At 35.7% G+C, this 21,547-nt stretch overlaps 1 protein-coding gene across 1 annotated transcript in view; it reads left to right on the top strand.

Annotated features, from left to right (window-relative positions):
• The window catches only part of fbrsl1 (fibrosin-like 1), a 579,938-nt gene that overhangs the window by 184,527 nt on the left and 373,864 nt on the right, over positions 1-21,547 (top strand).

Consider the following 21,547-nt stretch of genomic DNA (forward strand, 5'->3'; position numbering starts at 1 on the left):
TTTCCTTCTATATATCAGTCAAAGAACAGTATGCATTTTGTGCTAAAAAAAAAATACACTGGCTATGCCTAAAATTGCATACTCGCTACTATATAGTATGAAAGAGGTGTTGTGTACTTCCCTTCCTATATCCTTGGCAAAAAAAAAAGTACATGTATGTTGTGCGGAAAGAGACACTGGCTGTTTATACTTCCTTATGTTTTAGGTGGTCAACAGTATGCATGTGATATGAAGACATTTTATGCATTAATATCACATATCTCCTTGATATTAAATATAGTATGTGAAAAACAATATGTGTTTGATATACGCAAAGATACAGTGGCTGCATCTGAAACTGCATACTATATTTTCATTCATTTTCATTTTCATGGTTTTGGACCTGTGGAGGAAACGGAAGCAATTTTTGGTACAGTACATGGCAATTTTTGTCATTTACAGAACAAACTGCATTGCCTGGTCCCTAAAAAAGATGGTTTATAAGTCATATTTAAATACCAATAATAGTATTATTAGTAGTACTAATGTAATTATGTTAATGTAATGATTATACTAGTAATACTCAACTTACTATTATGTTTTTGTGTCAGCCAGATATGAATGGTTGAAAGTCAAATGAAGCTAATAGTGTAGTCATTAAAACAGAGAGTGAAATATATGAGTTGCTATAGCTAAAGTCGAGTGAACAGAGTTCAAGAAATGAAAGTGAGCAGATTTGGATCAGAAATATTTTAGTTTTTGTTTAACAGTGCAAGAATTAGCACCCCTATAGCCGTGCCTTAAGTGATAACTGTGTCTGATTTAATTAAACAGATATGTGGCATCTCGAGTGTCCCGATTAAAATCGTAGGTTTTAATCAGCTGTCATTGTGTGGTGTGAATGTCACACTCAGAAAATATCTTTGCGAGAGGCGATAACAGGTTGTAGACTTCTAATAAAAATAGCAGTAGGACAGTATTACACACATTTTTTTCATTTGTTTTCTTTTCTTTCTCCATGCTCAACAGGCTGTGTTCAAAGATATTATGGTGTTTATGAATGTCAAAATAAGTGTTTGCGAGTGGATTAAAGGTAAAAGATCAATCGTTTTACTTCATAAGATCTCAGTTTATTACCAGGAGTCACACGTTTTTATTCGAGGACTATTAAATATATATATATATATATATATATATATATATATATATATATATATATATATATATATATATATATATATATATATTTATTTAGATTTTTGCAACAATTAAATTTAACATTAAAGTAGTGAGAAAGTGCCTTTACTAACACATATTGATAGAGTCTCTTGCACACTCTGAATAATATACAGTAGGCTAATGTTTCAAAAACGTATCTTGATTACACATAAAAAATTGACGTTAGCTGTTTGTTGAATTTACTTATTCTTAAGAGTTCTTTGGCGACAACTTAATTGTTTTATGTCCAATACACTTAAATTTTAAAGTTAACTATATTTGTTAAGTCACAACGTTGATTTGTGTTATGAAAATATGAGTTTTGTGGAACCCTGCATTTTGTATGTTTACATTTTAAAGAAAAATGGAAATAACTAAAAATTAATCAAATAATATTCACATGTCATGCTGAAGAGCATAATCCAAGACTTTGATTAAATTGATGAGAGCATAAACTATAACTTGTATTGATCTGTCAGTGTTGTCAAATATTAGCTTTGTGTTTTATCTATTATTAAAGGTATAGTTCACTCAAAAATCTAAATGTAATCACTCTCAAGTGGTTTCAAACCATTCTTAGTTTCTTTCTTCCTTCGAACACAAAAGAAGATATTTTGAAGAAAGCTGCAATCCATTCAAAAAAGGTTTGAAACTAAAAAAAAACTAAAAAAAAAGTTTGGAACCACTTGAGGGCGTGTAAATAAAGTAAAGCTGAAGTAAATCACCGCAATTCATTATAAACATGCACTGTTTTAAAAACATTTTAAACTTGTAAAACTAATTCTTGATCACATTTGATGATGACTGATGATCACAGAGAGCTGAACAGATCTTTATATCCCCGTTCTTTGCACATGTCCTGTCTTGTTGATGGGATTAAACGCATTACTACAGAGACATGTTCATATGCCGGTGGGCAGGGAAACAGCACTCCAACGTCAAGCTGCGGTTGGCCTCAAAATGAGAGGGATTTGGATGCTATTTTAATGTCAGGAAATAAAAAAAAAGAGACCTATTCTCTTTATATCACCCCAATATGACTTTGGACACACTATACCTGCACACAGCTCTGTCCAAACAGCTTACAAAATATGATTTTCATCATAGGTGCCCTTTAAGTTAACTTATTCGTTTTTGCAAATTTAAGTGAATTGAACATAAAACATATAAGTTGTCCAAAAAAAGTTATGCGATGTTTAAATAAGTTGTTTGAACAAAGTGCAAACATAATTTTTTGATTCTTTGTCAAGTTTATTTATTTTTTAGTATGCTGTAGCTTAAAAAGTCTTTCTAAAAGTTATACATTTTGAAAGGCTTGATGGCGAGTATATTAGCAGCAAGTATCTTTTTTTTTTTGTTAGCCCGTCTCTTTAATCAGAGATGGCGAAAGTACACACGTCCTTTACTCAAGTAGAAGTACAGATAGTCATGTTTAAACCGAATCTGGTAAAAGTTGAAGTACTGACTACACTTTTGTACTCAAGTAAAAGTAAAGTACGGCCTGAAATATGTACTTGTATTATGTAATGTGAATATTACCCATTACTACTACATGTTTTAGTTTCACTAAATATCCGGTTTCCCTAAAAACAACATACACAGGCGTGACTACAACCTACAAAACATGTGCATGATCTTTTTCATTTGATAAATTCAGGATATTTTGCATTCTGTTTTATTTATAATTTCCCCAGTATAGTTACTTTTGTTGTTGTAAAATATTTGTTAAAAAAACTATTAAAAACCACAATATAAGCATATGAAAATCATAATAGTCAATAAAAGAATCAAGAAAAAAAAGAAAAGAAAAAAACAGCATAAATTCTGTATTAGGAAATATAAACTCCTCGGAAATAACTCAATGAAGGAAGTTTTTATTTGATTGTTTTATTACTAAAATGTTCACAAAATTTCAAAAAAAAAGCACTTTTTTATGCGATATTAGATTAAAAGACCAGAGAAAGCCTGTGCAGTATGATCCGAAGTGGACAAAAGACTTAAGCATTTAAACAGCAGTTTTTTTTTTTAATGAAATGTGTCTCTTGTTTACCTGTGTAAGCAAAACGTGTCTTATTACTGTGTAAACAAGGCAGCATCAGTCATGTTAAATTCACCAACTCCCTCTGTCTCATCTGCATAGCCATTGTTGCTTTTCTCATGGCAATCTGCATAAACTAGCCTTCATAAAGCACGCAATGACCAAAAATAGATTGATTGGATCAAAAAAGTACAATGACAAGAAATAATATAGATTGTGCCACCTGACACATGAAAACGAAAGTAACGACCATGGTTTAAAAAATGTAAGGAGTAAAAAGCACAGATATTTGTGTAAAAATGTAAGGAGTAAAAGTGAAAAGTTGTCAAAAGAATAAATAGTGGAGTAAAGTACTGATACCAGAAAAATCTACTTAAGTACAGTCATTAAGTACTTGTTTACTTCCCATCTCTGTCTTAAATATGTTGCCATCAATGTTCTATGCCACTGCTACCATGTTTTGTTAAAGTAATTTAATGTATTTATTTACAATAAGTACTTCTCATTACTTTGTGATACATTTCGATTAATGATAATGTAAACGTCCTTGACAAATGGCCAGTCAAATGCAGTCAGCCAGTTTGTGCATGTCATCAATAAGTCCAGTGTGTTTTGAATGGATTTTTACCTGCCATACTGGGATTAATGCTGCTTTGAACAGCCAGTGTCTCAGCAGGTGTGATGTTATTGTCTTGATGGAGCCAATTTACACCGCAACCATTCCAACAGCTCACTCTTGTAGCGAGCCGTGTACATTACAAATGAACGCCGAGACGTTTGTTTAGCACCAGATGTTTCTGCACTAGCCCTGGGGCCTTTTTTTTGTCTTTGTAAAGAATTTAAAGCCGGGATTTTGCCTTGCAAATGAGCAAACCAAGTGGGCTGCATCACAAAGACGCCTTATTTGAATCTGCCCCATTAGTTTTCATAACATCTCGCAAAACACGTTTCTTCTTTCAAGCTTCGGGTTGAAAATTCAGCTACAAAAAACAGCGTCTGCTGCCACATTAGGAATGTTGACAAACAAACAAACAAACAAAACCTCCTTTTTGGGGTGTTTTTAAAAGCGTTTATCTTCTACTTTGTATTTTTATCGTGATTGCATAGGGAGAGGTGCATCATGGGAGGCAGCAGGGGCCGCTGTGTATTTTAGGTAAACACTCGGGGCGACATGTGGTCTAATTGCCCTCCAGGTGTCACATGTGTCTCTCTGTGTGTTGGTGTTGTGTGTATGTATTTCGGTATATTGGTTAGACCCGCGGTGCCCCCTGAGACAGTTGGTGGCAGAGATGAGGAGAGCTCATGTTTAAGCCCATGTGTCATCTTTGTACCTCGGTCTCCAAGGCATATGGCTGGGGAGTGGAAAATAGGACTGAGGCGGACAGACAGACAGACAGATAGACAGGCCCCCAGGGACCACTGATCTACCCCTTTCATTAACCCATGGGCCCTGAGGGACTCGGGGTCAGTGGGTAAAGACACCACTGAACATGATATAAGACCATATGGGGCCCTGCCTTTCAGTAGCACTTAGTATGCGCAGATCTGTTTTGTCAGAGGAATAAGGGCAGCTCTGATTGGGTGGAAACAAAGGCGATGCTCCAGTCACTGCTATCAGTGCTGGATTTGGACTTGCATAAATTTTTTTTACACTTGGAATATATTGATATGTACTAATATATTTTGTGGTTAAAAGATTGTAATGCTGTTTAGCTCTTTTTTTTTTAGCATTTTTTTTTTATTCAATGAATGTACAGTGTGCAAACTTCATCTTTAATGTCGTCATGAAACAAGTTATGATTGTCTTTTTGTCTCATGTGACATACACTCACTGGCCACTTTATTAGGTACACCTTACTAGTACCAGGTTGGACCCCTTTTTACCTTCCGAACTGCTTTAATCCTTTGTGGCAAAGATTCAACAAGGTACTGGAAATATTTCAGCAGTTGCTGCAGATTTGTCAGCTGGACATCCATGATGCGAATCAGGTGCTCTGTTGGATTGAGCTCTGTTGACTGTGGAGTTCATTTGAGTACAGTGAACTCATTGTCATGCTTACGAAACCAGTCTGAGATGATTCACGATTTATGACATGACGCCAGGAAGTAGCCATAAGAAGATGGGCACACTGTGGTCATAAAGGGATGGACATGGTCAGCAACAATACTCAGGTACACGATGACACGATGCTCAATTGGTAATAATGGGCCCAAAGTATGCCAAGAAAATATCCCCTACACCATTACACCACCACCAGACTGAACCGTTGATACAAGGCAGGGATGGATCCATGCTTTCATGATGTTGATGCCAAATTCTGACCCTACCATCCGAATGTCGCAGCAGAAATCGGACCAGGCAACATTTTTCAATTATCTATTGCCCAATTTTGGTGAGCCTGTGCGAATTGTAGCCTTATTTTCCTGTTCTTAGCTGACAGGAGTGGCACCCGGTGTGGTCTTCTGCTGCTGTAGCCCATCCTCCTCAAGGTTGGATGTTTTCAGAGATGCTCTTCTGCATACCTCTGTTGTAACGAGTGGTTATTTGAGTTACTGTCGAACCAGTCTGGCCATTCTCCTCTGACCTCTGGCATCAAAAAGACATTGTGCCCACTGAACTGCCATTTACTGGATATTTTCTCTTGTTCTGACCATTCTCTGTAAACCCTAAAGATGGTTGTGCGTGAAAATCCCAGTAAATCAGCAGATTCTGAAATACTCAGACCTGCCCATCTTGCACCAACAACCATGGCACGTTCAAAGTAACTTAAATCACCTTTTTTCTCCATTCTGATGCTCGGTTTGAACTGCAGCAGATCGTCTTGACCATGTCTGCATGCTGATTAGAAATTTGCGTTAACGAGCAGTTAGACAGGTGTACCTAATAAAGTTGCCTGTAAGTGTACATATACAGTTTACAGTGAGTCAAAATTATTAGGCCTCCTGTGAATTTTTGTATTTTTTGACTTGCCTAATTACACTAACTTGCCTAATTAACCCAATTAAGTCTTTAAATGTCACTTTAAGTTCTATACTAGTATCTTGAAAAGTATGTAGTAAAATATTATTTACTGTCATCATGTCAAAGAAAACAATCAGTTATTAGAAATGAGTTATTAAAACTATTATGTTCAGAAATGTGTTGGGGAAAAAACGTATTTCCATTAAACAGAAATTGGGGATAAATATAAAGGGGGGCAATTAATTAAGGAGGGCTAATAATTCTGACTTCAACTGTACATAATGAATGTTTCATAATATACTTATATTAGTTTTACTGTGCCTATTGGCTAATTTTTAGGTTGACATTGGCATAAAAAAAACACAGTGAAAAAATTAATTATTCAACTGTGAGACACCTGCTTTTCACAATCCATTTAATTCCAGATGGATAAATCAAGTTTGACCCTTTTTTTACAGATTGAACAATCTTGCCGTTCTAAATAAATTGTCACATTATGTTGGTAAAATGATTTGTGAATATCATTTCATGTTGCAAAATCTGTTCTTGAATGTGTGACCACTGCTATTAGCTTCATATCTGTCAACACACGCTGGGCATTAATCACACACACACACACGCACACACACACCACTTATTTAACAGCCTGACTTTAATGAACTTCTGTTTTTGTTTGCTTTGATTCCATCTGTGTCAGTCATTTCCACACAAAGCATAATGCAAACTTGTGTCTTTTGCCCTCTAGGGTGATCGAGTATGCAAATCGCTCACCGTAGAACCGACAATTGTGTAAATTTGCCTTTCTGCAACCCCCTTCTTACTGGAAAGCATGAGATGCGTGTTGGTGGTTTTGAGTCTTGTGTAATACGTTTGGCCACATAGTGCGGACATCAATCACACTGAGCTATGAACAATGCATGGTGATGATAGACGCTTAATGGATACTCTGGGACTCATTGTAATAAAAGCAGGAATCCATTTAGTGTATATAGCACTGTGTCCTTGGGATGCAGTCCAGCCCAGAAGGGTTGTTTTGGTTATTGTGACCAGGAAAGAGAAGATTATAGGGAAGTCTGATGATCTCATCACAAACAACCTGATTCTGATTGGTCAACCTCAACCATTCTGTCAACTATTATTCTTTTGTAATGAGTAATAAACTGTAAGCAACTTCCTACTCATTGTATTCAAATAATATTACTACCCCATTAATAATGTGAATATTAATTTATGTTCATTTTCGCTTTAGTGGTTTTGTAGTTGTTCAACTTACAGTTGAAGTCAGAATTATTAGCCCCCCTGAATTATTAGCCCCCGTTTAATTTTTTCCCCAGTTTCTGTTTAACAGAAAAAAAAAAATTGACACATTTCTAAACATAATAGTTTTAATAACTCATTTCTAATAACTGATTTATTTTATCTTTGCCATGATGACAGTAAATAATATTTGACTAGATATTTTTCAAGACACTTCTATACAGCTTAAAGTGACTTTTAACTAGGTTATTTAGGGTAACTAGGCAAGTTAGGGTTATTAGGCAAGTTATTGTATAAAGATGGTTTGTTCTGTAGACTATCGAAAAAAATAGCTTAAAGGGGCTAATAACTTTGACATTAAAATTGTTTAAAAAAATAAAAACTGCTTTTATTCTACCCGTAATAAAACAAATCAGACTTTCTCCAGAAGAAAAAATATTATCAGACATACTGTGAACATTTCCTTGCTCTGTTAAACATAATTTGGAAAATATTCAAAAAGAAAGAAAAATTCAAAGGGGGGGCTAATAATGCTGACTTCAACTGTACATCCGGCCCACATACCACTTGGATAGATATCACTTGGGTGGTTCGCTCCTGTTTTGCCAGATCTGGGCCACAATTAAGCCATAGGGGTATCACATATCAGCAAGAATTCAACCAAATGAATCTGAACTGACCCTTTTCTGTGCCACTGTTTACTTTTATTCTAGCTCAGGTCCGGCCCACACCAAACACTTACATCTGAACCACATACTGAATGGAGTGATGGACCAGAACTGACCCTATTCTGGGCCACATTTGCCATATTTTGCCATATTTTCTCTGGGCCACTTTAGGCTCACAGCCGCATTAGCCAGAGCTAACTGTGCAGATTATTTGCCAAAAGTGGCCCACATACAGTTGAAGTCAGAATTATTAGTCCCCCCTGTTTATTTTTTCCCCCAATTTCTATTTAACGGAGAGAAGATTTTTTTTTTAACACATTTCCTAACACAATAGTGTTAATAACTCATTTCTAATAACTAATTCTTTCTCATGATGACAGTAAATAATATTTTACTTGATTTTTTTTTTCAAGACACTTCTATACAGCTAAAAGTGACATTTTAAGGCTTAACTAGGTTAATTAGGTAAACTAGGCAGGTTAGGGTAATTAGGCAAGTTATTGTATAACGATGGTTTATTCTGTAGATTATCGAAAAAAATATAGCTTAAAGTGGCTAATAATTTTGACCTTAAAATGGCTTTTAAAAAATTCAAAACTGTTTTTATTCTAGCTGAAATAAAACAAATCAGATTTTCTCCAGAAGAAAAAAAATCAGACATACTGTGAAAATGTCTTTGCTCTGTTAAACATCATTTGGGAAATATTTAAAAAAGAAAAAAAAATCAAGGTGGGCTAATAATTCTGACTTCAACTGTATGTCTTAAGATAACTAGGCCACATTTGCACCTACACATGTAAGCCACTTTGTGTTTAGATTTTTTCCAACTGTGGCCCACATTTGTCCCCTGTCATTTGGGCCAAATTTACTATTTTCCACATGGACCACATTAGGCTCACATTCCTTAAATGGCCCAAATATGAATTTTAATCTTTGGCCACCTTTTGCCGTTGTACAAGTGGGCCAATTAAGGCTCACATTCATTTTGTCTGGGCCGAAGGAAGACAACCAGTGCCACATAACTGCCTAAAGTGGCCCACATTCATATGCAATCTGGGAGGTTAGTAAAAGTGTTGTCACAGCCAAGGTTCTGCACACTCACATTCACCCGAAGCAACCTGCTCACAGTCATCACAATCATATAGATCCCTATCACCTGCATACTAATCACCCCCGCACCTGCACATCATCCCCAGTCATCACCGGAGGCCTATAAAACCCTGCACTCCACTTTACTCAGTGTCTGTCCTTGTCACATCGAGAAGGACGGACTTCCATGGTCAGTGATACCTTAAACGAATAGTTATACTGTACTTACCTGCCTGATGCTGTTTATCACCGGTGTCTACGTCTCGTCTACTTTTTAGTGTGATTCCTTCCTGGTTGTGTGTTTGCTGATATCCTCTATGTCCATATCCACCATCAGTCTTCGGTCCCTTTTCATCATCTGCTCATTCTTCTCAAGATAAAGACTTTACCAGTTTGCCATATTACCATCTAATTGCAATACTTATACTCACAGCTCTGGTCTCAGTGCCTTTTCAGTTGCAAGTGTACTGTTTGGCCATTTGAAGGTTTTTGTTTATCTGCAGCTCGCTTAAAAAAATCTGATTGATTGTCAAATTGTAGCCTACATAATGTAAAGTTGAAAAAAAATAAAATGAAATATTGACTAAATGTTTAATTTAGGCGACACAGTGGTGCAATAGGTAGTGCTGTCGCCTCACAGCAAGAAGGTCACTGGTTGGAGCCTCGGCTGGGTCAGTTGGCGTTTCAGTGTGGAGTTTGCATGTTCTCCTTGCGTTCGCGTGGGTTTCCTCCGGGTGCTCCGGTTTCCCCCACAGTCCAAAGACATGCGGTACAGGTGAATTGGGTAGGCTAAAAATTGTCCGTAGTATATGAGTGTAAATCAGTGTGTGTGGATGTTTGCCAGAGATGGGTTGCAGCTGTAAGGGCATCCGCTGCGTAAAACATATGCTGGATAAGCTGGCGGTTCATTCCGCTGTGGCGACCCCAGATTAATAAAGGGACTAAGCCGAAAAGAAAATGAATGAATAAATGTTTAATTTCAAACTAAATTAAATAAGTAAATGTTATTCATAGTATTTAAACATGTCTGATTTCATTCAGTTAAATTATATAGGCCAGTGTTGGCAATTAATACATCTATTATTTAATAAGTCTATCCCTAGTTCGTGAACTTCACTTAAATATATTTAAGCTAAAATATATTAGAAAATAAATATGTTCATTGTAATAAAATCTTCATATTTTTTATCAAATAAATGCAGCTTACTTAAGCACTGATAAGTAAAAGAACAATAAAAAAATTAAAGGAAATCTTAATGACCTGAAATTTTTAAAAGGTATTACACAACCATGATTTCAAACAAATTAAGGAATTGTTATTCATTAAATGAAACCTCTCATTTCAGTTAATTAAATTATATAGCTAGAACCTCAAAATTAAGAAATATTTGGTGACAAATTATTGTTTCCATAATTAGTCTATCACTAGTTAGTGAACTTTCCTTTAAGCTCAAAGATATTAAAAGAGAAATATGTGTAATATAAATAAAAACTATTTATAAATAAACTGATTAAACGCAGCACAGTTAGGCACGAAAAGTACAAAAAATAAATAAAAAACTGGAAATCTTAATGACTTAAAACTTTAAAAAGGTATTCTACAACCACCACAGTAATATCTAATTAAAATGGTCAAATATATCATTTCAAACAAAATTGAATAAGTAGTTGGTATTCATTAATTTAAACACATCTCATTTCATTCATTCATTCATTTTCCTTCAGCTTAGTTCCTTATTTATCAGGGGTCACCATAGAGGAATAAACCGCCATTATTACAATTATATCAATGCTAGCAACCTCAAAAAAAAAAAAAAAAAAATGGGGACAAATCATTGTTTCCATAATTAGTCTATCACTAGTGAACTTCCCTTTAAGCTCAAATATATTAAAAGAGAAATATGTTTATTGTAAAAAACAACAACAACAACAACATTTTGATAATAATAAAAGTAATAATAATAATAATAACAACAACAATAATAATACTACAAATTTGGAAATGTTATTGACCCCAAACTTTAAAAAGGCATTCTACAACCACCATGGTAATATTGAATTTAAAATGATTAAATGTGTAATTTCAAACTAAATTAAGTCATTGTTATTCATAAAATTAAACACGCTCATTTTAATTAATAAAATGATGTCATACAATGCTAGAACCTCAAAATTAAGAAATATTTGGTGACAAATCTTTATTTCCATAATTAGTCTATCATTAGTTAGTGAACTTCCCTTTGAGCTCAAATATATTAAAAGAGAAATATGTTTAATGTAATAAAAGCTTCCAATTTCGAGCAAATATGCAGCATAGTTAAGCACGAAAAGTACAAAAAAATGTTTTTTTTTTGATGATGATGATAATAATAATATTAATAATAATAATACAAAATTGGAAATCTTAATGACCTCAAACATTTAAAAGGTATTCTTCAATCACCACACCAATAACTAATTAAAATAATTAAATGTATAGTTTCAAAGATAATTAAATAAGTATTTGTTATTCATAAAATTAAACACAAAAATAAAATTAGATCATACATTGCTAGAACCTCAAAATTAAGAAATATTTGGTGACAAATAATTTTTTCCATAATTAATCTATCATTAGTTTCCTCCCTTTGAGCTCAAATGTAGTAATCAACATTCATGTTTCAAAACCCTTTTAGTAAAGTTGTCCTTAAACTATTAAACAAGACCCATTTATGCCTTAGGACAATTTTGAAAAACATCTTTGATCCACTTCAAATGTTGACTACTGGATAATAAAAGAGAATTATGTTTATTGTAAATAAAAACAAAATTGGAAGAATCTTAACATCCTTAATCATTTTATTATTTACAGGGTATTTTAACCACCACAGCAATAAATACGTCATTGTTATAATATTATTCAGGCATTACACAATTTAAAAGAGAGGTGGCGCTATTCCATGGCACAACTCAAAGTCGTAAATTCCCCCCCAACCCCCTCACTCAGAGCAGCTGCCTCTGCTGAGACAGGAGCAAATGAGAGCAGATGAATCCATTTGGCCCCTGGCCCTGTTGTGGCCCTGCCATGCTCGGAGCGCTCTGCTTCGCTCTGGGGCGGCTCGGGGATAATGAGCCTGGAGATTGAGCCACTGTAGAGGTGCCACCGTCGCCCCTGCCCGCTCTCTTTCTCTCTGCCTCTCGTCTCATTCCCTCTTTGTCTCTCTTTCACTCTCGCTTAAGGTTAATAGAGGTGAGGCTCCTCTACTGCGGGACACTTTTTCCAGCAAATTAGGGGAAGGATCTGTGTCCCCAGAGCCTGCCCTCTGCTACGCTCTCCCAGCTCAGAGCTTTCATCCAAACGAGGGGTTTGAGACTTGGGCGGGGGGGGTAATGAGGACTGACAGGTCTTGATTCCCAAAGCAGGGATTGAGCGAAAACAGCTGACAGGTGAAGACGAGGGCGGCCCAGATAAAGTGCGAGTGAGAAGAGGTGGAATCGGAAGGAGGGGAGAGAACAAGGGCGAGGCGGAGGTGAAACACTCGCGCTAATGGAGGTGGGACTTGCGGAGGCTCAGGGGCTCTTGGCTGGAGACAGCAGGGCCCTTTGAGGTTAGGCGGGATCAAAAGAGCAGAATAACAAAACAGAGAGACTTCACCCCGGCGCGGATCTCAGCACGCCTGCCCCGACACTTCTCCCTTCAGGGCAGGGATTCAGCAGCATGTCAGAGTGGGGTTTTAGCCTCGGAGTATGGCACACATACTGTACATTCATTGCTTCTTCTTGCCTTTCCATTGTGTTGAGGCATCATTTTTCGTCGGGTTTCATCTCTTTGGTGTAATGTTGTTGTAGCTGTGCTAGCTTATGTTAGGCTGGACACAGAAGGCAATCGGTAGGGCTGGAGCAATAAATCGATGAAATCGAGAATTGATTCTGAAATCTGGTTATGAAATTGTCAGAATTTATTATGATTCTCTCTTGAATCGATTGCGAGCTTACATATGGCGATGTACGCTTTACAATCAGTCACACTCTGGCTCCATTTACACTAATACGTTTTAGTTTTAAAACGCATGGGTTTGCTATGGTTACACCTTCCGGCCACACTACCTCAGAGTTTTCGAGCCCGGAAAACAGAGCATTTTGAAAATGCTGAAGAGGCCGTTTTCGTTTTAAAACTCTGTTGCCTCATGTTCATGTTCGAAAAAAGATTTCGATCTCCATTCGGCCCTACAGATGATCTTAATTCAGCTTTTCTTTGATTCAGCCAATTATATTTTCAAGGTCAGGAGAGAAGCGTAAAGGTGGGCACACAAGTCTTCACATTGTTTACATACGCTGCTCAACAACATGGACACCTCCAAATGGTGGTAAAAGTGTCACTTACTGTATTTATATGGTATAATTCACCCAAAAATGTTATTCCTGTCTTAATGTAATGTATTCACAGCCGCGAAATCACACGTGAGCTGACGTACTGTTTGTTTTCCTCAGAGAGGACGCACGCACGTGCCCGCCATGTCTACTTTAGTGAAGAGAACCTGAATAGGCTGTGAATAACAGCTAATAAAGTTGTAAATAACGTTCAGTTTGTTGTGACGGCAGACATAATTTAAGCAATAACATTTTAGAGTTATGATTACGACGAGCATTCGATATGTTTTTTTCTTTCATAGCGAACGCAGTGTTGTGCATGACAATATAATTCACGGAGTGGTGGGGATGTCTAGGTGTGTGTACTATGCAGCGGGTTTCGGGCAGCCACTGCGATCGGATATTATAACAATGTCGGCGATCCAGGGTTGTTATAGATTGTACCAACAAGCTGAGAAGGGGGGTGGAATTAAAGGAGTTTTAATAACCGGGAGAAATAACAAATATGGGAGACTCCTATGTTACGTATGTCTCGAACATAATAATTAAACTTTAGAATTATGAATGGTTGTGTTCTGATCTCATTACTTTACTGTGAATTAACCACCAGGACAAATTTAAAGTCTGTTCAAATCCACCGTTACAAGTCTTTACAAAATGTAGCATTTTAACCAACTGTAGACCTACTCATAGGCCTAATATTATTATAGCTTTTTTACCATATGTTTGAGAAATAACAACAATAATAGCCTTCACGTTTTAACCTTTATTTTACATCTACAGAATCATTTTAGCCAGAATCCTGCAGTCCTACTTCGTGTCAGTATGGATTGTGGAAAATGGAGACGTGGCTGCCGACATTCACGGTACCTGATTGGGGCTTTTTCGCAATATCAAGTACACAAAGTTCAGTCTTGCATTCTTTCCTTGTAAGTTCAGACTTCGCAAGTTTATAACGAACTCCTGAGGACGTGAGGATACGTTGGGTAAATCTTAAAATGTAACGGCAGCGTAGGATATATTTAACGTCATTCACCCTGGCTACGTTTCACTCTCTTGAAAATAAAATGAAAACATCACACAAAGCAATGTCTCTTTAAATTTTTATATTAACAACTTAAACAAAACAGAGAGCAACAATGTTAAGGGATCATGTACATATTTATATGACCGGCATCTTCACTGTATGCAAATGTATAACAAAATGGAGCCTAATAACTGCCTCCTTTTATTTTTATTAAATATGAAACATTGGGCTCACTGTGGGGTTTTGACAATATCTGTTTAATGTCAGGGTGTATGCACACAATATAGATTATCAGAGGAAATGTATGGTGAAATACGAAGTCTCTTTTACTGAATATAATAATCAGTAAGCTTCTACAAATCTACAACTCTCAATATTGTCTCAGCACTAATTGTGCTACACTAATGACATACAGTAATGCAGAAATACGCTAAATAAGATGCACATTACAAGATCTGCCTGTCACCAAATCATCATGACATAATTCAAATACAAGAGCTGTCTATCTTCAGATCCGCTTCATTTAGCTTCTACAACATCTTTTACTTTAACACATTTCAGAGTACATCAGAATGTTTATAAGTGCCATTTGTAACATTGGGTACTTAAGGTGGTTCAATAATACTAGAAGTATTTATAGAGCGAAAATAATTTGACCTCAAGCTTCAGAATTCCCCCATTTTTTGTTTAACGGGAAGAAGATTTTTTTAAGCACATTTCTAAACATAATAGTTTTAATAACTAATTTCTAATAACTGATTTATTTTATCTTTGCCATGATGACAGTAATTAATATTTTAATAGCTATTTTTCAAGACACTTCTATACAGCTTAAAGTGACATTTAAAGCCATAACTAGGTTAACTAGACAGGTTAGGGTAATTAAGCAAGTCATTGTATAACGATGGTGTTGTTTTGTCGAAAAACGAAAACAAATATTGCTTAAGAAGGCTAATAATTTTGACCTTAAAATGGTTTAAGTCAATAAAAACTGCTTTTATTCTAGCTGAAATAAAACAAATAAGACTTTCTCCACAACAAAAAAAAAATATTATAGGAAATACTGTCAAAATTTTGGGGTACTTACGGTAGAAAAAAGTATAGAAAAATGTGTTAAGGAAGATTATGAATGCATTTTTCTTCTTTAGACAAACGTATGGTATCAATAATGCTTGAGGTATTTATCAGGCGAATATAATTTGACCTCAAGCTGTTTTTGAATTCCATAAATATATGAGAGATGGTGTCTTTTACAGATTCTTAAAGTCAACATGTTTGACCTTGCGCCACTAAACAAGACATGAATCCATAATCAGAAAAAAAACACAAACAAAGAGAAGGACTAAGTGCTTTGCATGATTAGTCTCTCAGTGGTAAACCTGCAAAACCTTCAACCAACAGAGACCTTCAAAACCAACTGAATAAAACTTATTTTTTTCTTCTTTTTAGAAGCCAGGTCCAACAAAATTCCCACAAAAGTAAATACAAAAAAACAGTCCAAACGACGCAATCTTAAAATCAGACTTTTGTTTTCCACATCAGTGAAGACGGTGTTTTGAAAACATTCATTTCATAGTGTGTTCAGTAAACAAATCAAAAGCAGGATTTGGCAGACCCCCATCCTTTTGCCTGCTTTTACAAGTATACACACCAGCAATTCTGCGACTCTCTAAGCAGCCCTGCCGATTACGTCGAGATAGCGGGATTGATTAGCTTGTCAGCTTTTCTGACAGAATCGAGCCCCTGTCTTGACTACGGCAAATTACTCTGACTTGATTAGACCCACCTGCAGCTCTTTTTTTTTTTTTTGGGAAATCCTCGACATAGCACTAGCGTTTTGCCTGGGTCGCATCGCTCCACCGGTTTTCGCTTCTAACCTCCGCTGAATGGTAATTCATTGCGCCAATCATCCAGAGCTGGCGCCGTGTTGTTCCAGCGCTGGCTCGGTATTGGCTCTGGTAATTAAATGGGGCTTGTGCGCGTCCGCTGGGAAGAAGGGACGGGGAAACGATGACCAGGTGGTGGCAGAATGCAGGACCTGTCAGACTCGCTGATGACCGTTTTAATTCTGCTCTGCCTGGGGCTATAATTGATATTTAGCAGAAAGGTTAATTGTAGCAGTGATCTGTTTAAATTAGAGTAGAGATCTGGAGACCAGGGCCAAGACCTAGCAAGCCGCTTGGGAGCCACACACAAGAGTTGCTGGAGTAGTACACACACATACTCATGCGTGTACTCATGCACACACACTGGGACTAGATTGCACACACTTGCATTTCATTCTGATTGATGGATGCAGAATTTCCAGTGCTAAAAATATATACAGTTAAGTCAGAATTAGTAGCTCTTTTGAATTATTAGCACCCCTGTATATTTTTACCCCATTTTTTTGTTTAACGGATAGATCACATTTCTAAACATAATAGATTTAATAACTCTGATAACTGATTTCTTTTATCTTTGCCATGATTACGGTAAATAATAATTTACTAGATATTTTTCAAGACACTTCTATACAGCTTAAAGTTACATTTAAAGTCTTAACTAGGTTAATTAGGTAAACTAGGCAGGTTTTGGGTAATTAGGAAAGTCAGTGTGTATCGATGTTTTTTTCTGTCGACAAACAAAAACAAATATTGCTTAAGAGGGCTAATAATATTGAACTTAAAATAGTTAAAAAAGTAAAACCTGCTTTTATTCTAGCTGAAATAAAACAAAAAATACTTTCTCCAGAAGAAAAAATATTATAGTAAATACTGTGAAAAATTCCTTGCTCTGATAAACATCAATTACTTCAGCTGTATATACAGCGCTGATCAACTGTTTTATGATTTAAAAAACAATTCACCAGATTAAATATGTGACTCTGGACCCCCAAAAAGAGTCCTATACTTTTTTGAAATTGATATTTATACATTATTTGAAAGCTTTATTAGGGCGAGATGCAACTATTTGAATATCGGGAGTGCAAGGCTTAAAAAACCACATATTGAGAAATTGCTTTCTAAAAGAAGTGCTTAGCAATGCTATTGTCAAAAATATACAAATGCAGCATAAGGGTTTGTGGTACCACATATGTGGTAATACTAAAATAATATGATTAGTAAAATTTTAAATAACTCTTATCTATTAATTCATTCATTCATTTTCCTTCGTCTTGTTCTCAATTTCAGAGGTCGCTATTGCGGACTGCACCGCCAACTATTGTAATATATGTTTCACACAGTGGATGCCCTTCCAGCTGCAACCAAGTACTGGGAAACACCCATAAACACACATTCTGACACACACTCATACACTACGGACAAATTATTTCCATCAATTTACTAATACAGTATGTTTTTGGACTGTGGGGAAAACCGGAGCAATCCGGAGGAAACCCACACGAACACAGGGGAACATACTTTATTTATATATATATACATTTATATATATATATATATATATATATATATATATATATATATATATATATATATATATATATATATATATATATATATATATATATGTGTGTGTGTGTGTGTGTGTGTGTGTGTGTGTGTGTGTGTGTGTGTGTGTGTGTGTGTGTGTGATTTATTACTGTAAAATCAATGCTACATTTTCAAAAAAAACAAAAAACAATACTTGTTCAATGTTCAAACTAAATAATGTTGCAAGTTAAAAATATTTATTTAAATATATTTGTAAAAATATAAAAATATTTTTGTGGAAACCATAACATTTTTTATATACTTAAAAATAAGTTCATGGAAAGTAAAAAAAAAAAAAAAAAAAAAAAAAAAAATATATATATATATATATATATATATATATATATATATATATATATATATATATATATATATATATATATATTAAATGTATTGTAACATTATTTATTTATTTATTCATTCATTCATTTATTTATGTGTTTGTTTTGCATCTAGCTCTTTACAGACACACAAAAATAAGGATATCTTGTCTATCCTTACCTGCAGACTGCTATCCGAAAAAAAGACATAGTTTAGTGAATGTTATTTCCAAGTGAGTTTTACTCATTTTGCGTGCATTCAAAGCAGTGTATCTTCAAATGCAGGTGAGGTAGGGAGTTTTTAGAGCATCCCTAAAGTCCTTCCACCCAAACTTCCACCAATCAGATAGCAGAATTGCATGAAGCTGCCTATATCACCCCCAACATTGTACTGTTTCAGCAAAAGACACCACCTTCACCTGCCCTCCACTCTCACGTTGGGCTTCCCTTGGGGTTTAATGGGCGAATGCAGTTGGTGCACTGAATAAAAGTAGTAAGACAACAATGAGCTGATTCCAGATGCATCTAGACACCTCTTGGGCTTAAAATTTCCATAGCAAACAGAGGGATCACCTTACGTATTTGCATATTAGAATATTGTGTGTCTTTGAGGTAATTATGGTCAGTTGCAAACAAAGACTTGATTTTGTCGGTGATAAATTGACTATAGATAGGGATGAACTGAAATGAAATGTTCAGGCCCAATCCGAAGCCAAAAAATTCTAAATGCTCTGGGCCAAAAACCAAAACCAAAAGTACAATTTTTTGAGATTTTTTGTTTATTAAAGTCAATAACTTACATTTTACTGATTTATTACTAAAAACAGCTGGCTTTTTATTGACAGTGGGTGAGTTGAAAGGCAGAATTTTACTGGCATTGTTGTCCAATATTACATTTTCATTTAGTCATTTAGCAGACGCTTTTATCCAAAGCGACTTACAAATAAGGACAAGGAAGCAATTTACACAACTATAAGAGCAGCAGTGAACAAGTGCTATAGATGAGTTTCAGGTGTGTAAAGTCTAAGAAGCAAAGCATTAGTAATGTTTTTTTTTTTGTTTGTTTGTTTTTGAGAGAGAGAGAGAGTACAGTTAGTGGTATAGCCAGAGAGGCAGTTACAGATTAGGAAGGAAAGTGGAGACTAAATAATTTAGTTTTTAGTCATTTCTTGAAGACAGCAAGTGATTCTGCCGTTCTGATGCAGTTAGGGAGTTCATTCCACCAACTGGGCAGATTGAATGCGAGAGTTCGGGAAATATTACAAGCAGCAGGAGTGAAATTTCAGCTCATTTTTGAGTGGGCTTTCCTTTTCTGGTGAGCATGTGCAGTTCTTGCATAGATGAGTTTACGGGTTCATAAACGGAATATCCACAGTGCAGAATATTGAGCTACTTTGAACTATTTTGATCATGGTGCATGCGCTTCGCTGCCCTTGTGTTTTGGTCAAGGCAGCAACAAATTGAACTGAAATTCAGTGAAATGACTGGGTTTTATAACACAGTACTTTCCATATCTGGATAGAAAGCTGCTTCACACCATTCAGGGTTTCATAAGATAGCGCTTTCCACGTCGGGTATGAAAGCCGCTTCACACTGCTCAGTGTATATAGGTGGACAGAGAGTTAAACCAACACACTGAATGCAGTGTGGTGCAGCATAACCTTTTTTGGCCCATATTTTCAGGCATTTGTCTCTTTTTGGTGGCTAATGGTGCTAATATCCACCTAAAGTGTACTCTAATAATATTGTTCATGCCTAATCTCAGATGTTCAGACAGTGACTTTTTTATACTTTGTAAAAATATTGGTGCCTGGTATGCAGCAAGTGCATAGACTGTTGTGTATACCAAGGTTCTGTAACAGGTTCATTTTAATATGCGGTATGAGCAGTGGTTTAACGTAACAAATTACAGATACTGAGATTACTGTAATTAGGTTTTTCTCAGGAATTGTAATTTACTAAGTAGTTTTAAAAATGTGTACTTTTACTTTCCCTTGAGTACATTTTTCTGATGTATTGGTACTTTCACTCCACTATTTTCCTTCAAACTGCAGTCACTACTTTATTTCTTTTTCTTGACTATGGGGATTGGCTGAGTAGAAAAATCGGTCCTGTGATTCTTAGCCAATCAAATCACAAATATAAAAATCACATCATACTGAACAACCTTAAGATATAAGCGGTTTAAAAAAGAAGCAAACAGTTTGCAAGGATTAAAATAAGATGGCCAAAATCTTTACACAAAATGACTGTTCAGACTGCATGTCACTGATGAGAATATGATGGATGTTTGTTTACTGTATGATGGCTGAAATTGCCAAATGGCCTTAAACAATAAGTAAATGCACTACAGAATGTTACGTTTTCACACAACTTGCATGAAAATGTATTGACTTTTCACAGCGTAAAACTCACTACTCTTGAGTACTTTTAAAAGGGCTACTTTTTACTCATACTTTGAGTGATATTTACAACAGGTACTTTTACTTTACTTGCAGTACATTTTGGGGCAAGTAACGGTGCTTTTACTTGAGTAAGATTTTTCAGTACTCTTTCCACCACTGGGTATGAGTAAACAGTGATCATAAATAGCCATTGAGTTTGAGACTAAGGTACTCAATTCAAATGAATAAAGTTGTGCACCCGGAAACTGTATTTCGTACTTCACAAGCAGATAAGAGTGTATTCTTTCTCCAAACATGCCTGAAAACCCAGGTTTTCTAGATCAGCTATTATCATAAGGTTTGCAACAGTCACATTAAGCTTTTGTCCTGTTTTTCTGAAATCTATTTTTCTTTGCTTTGCCTTGTCGATGAGTCTTCTGAGCCATGCTGTGAGGAAAATAGAGGAGAGCCCTTGTGTTTTGGTCAATGGACCAACAAACCGAACTGAAACGCAATGAAATGACTGGGTTTCATAACCCAGCGCTTTCCACATCTGGTGTGAAAGCCACTTCACACCGCTCAGTGACTATAGCTGGACAGAGAGTTAAACCAACAGACCGAACGCAGTGATAGACTGAGGTATCGGTGCTTTTACTCCACTATTTTACTTCAACCTGCAGTCACTACTTTATTTTTTCTTATCTATGGGGATTGACTGAATCGAAAAATCAGTCCTGCGATTCTTATCCAGTCAAATCACAAATAGAAAAATCACATCATAC

This window comes from Danio aesculapii, chromosome 5, assembly GCF_903798145.1.
Source record: "Danio aesculapii chromosome 5, fDanAes4.1, whole genome shotgun sequence".
In the NCBI taxonomy this organism is placed as follows: domain Eukaryota; kingdom Metazoa; phylum Chordata; class Actinopteri; order Cypriniformes; family Danionidae; genus Danio; species Danio aesculapii.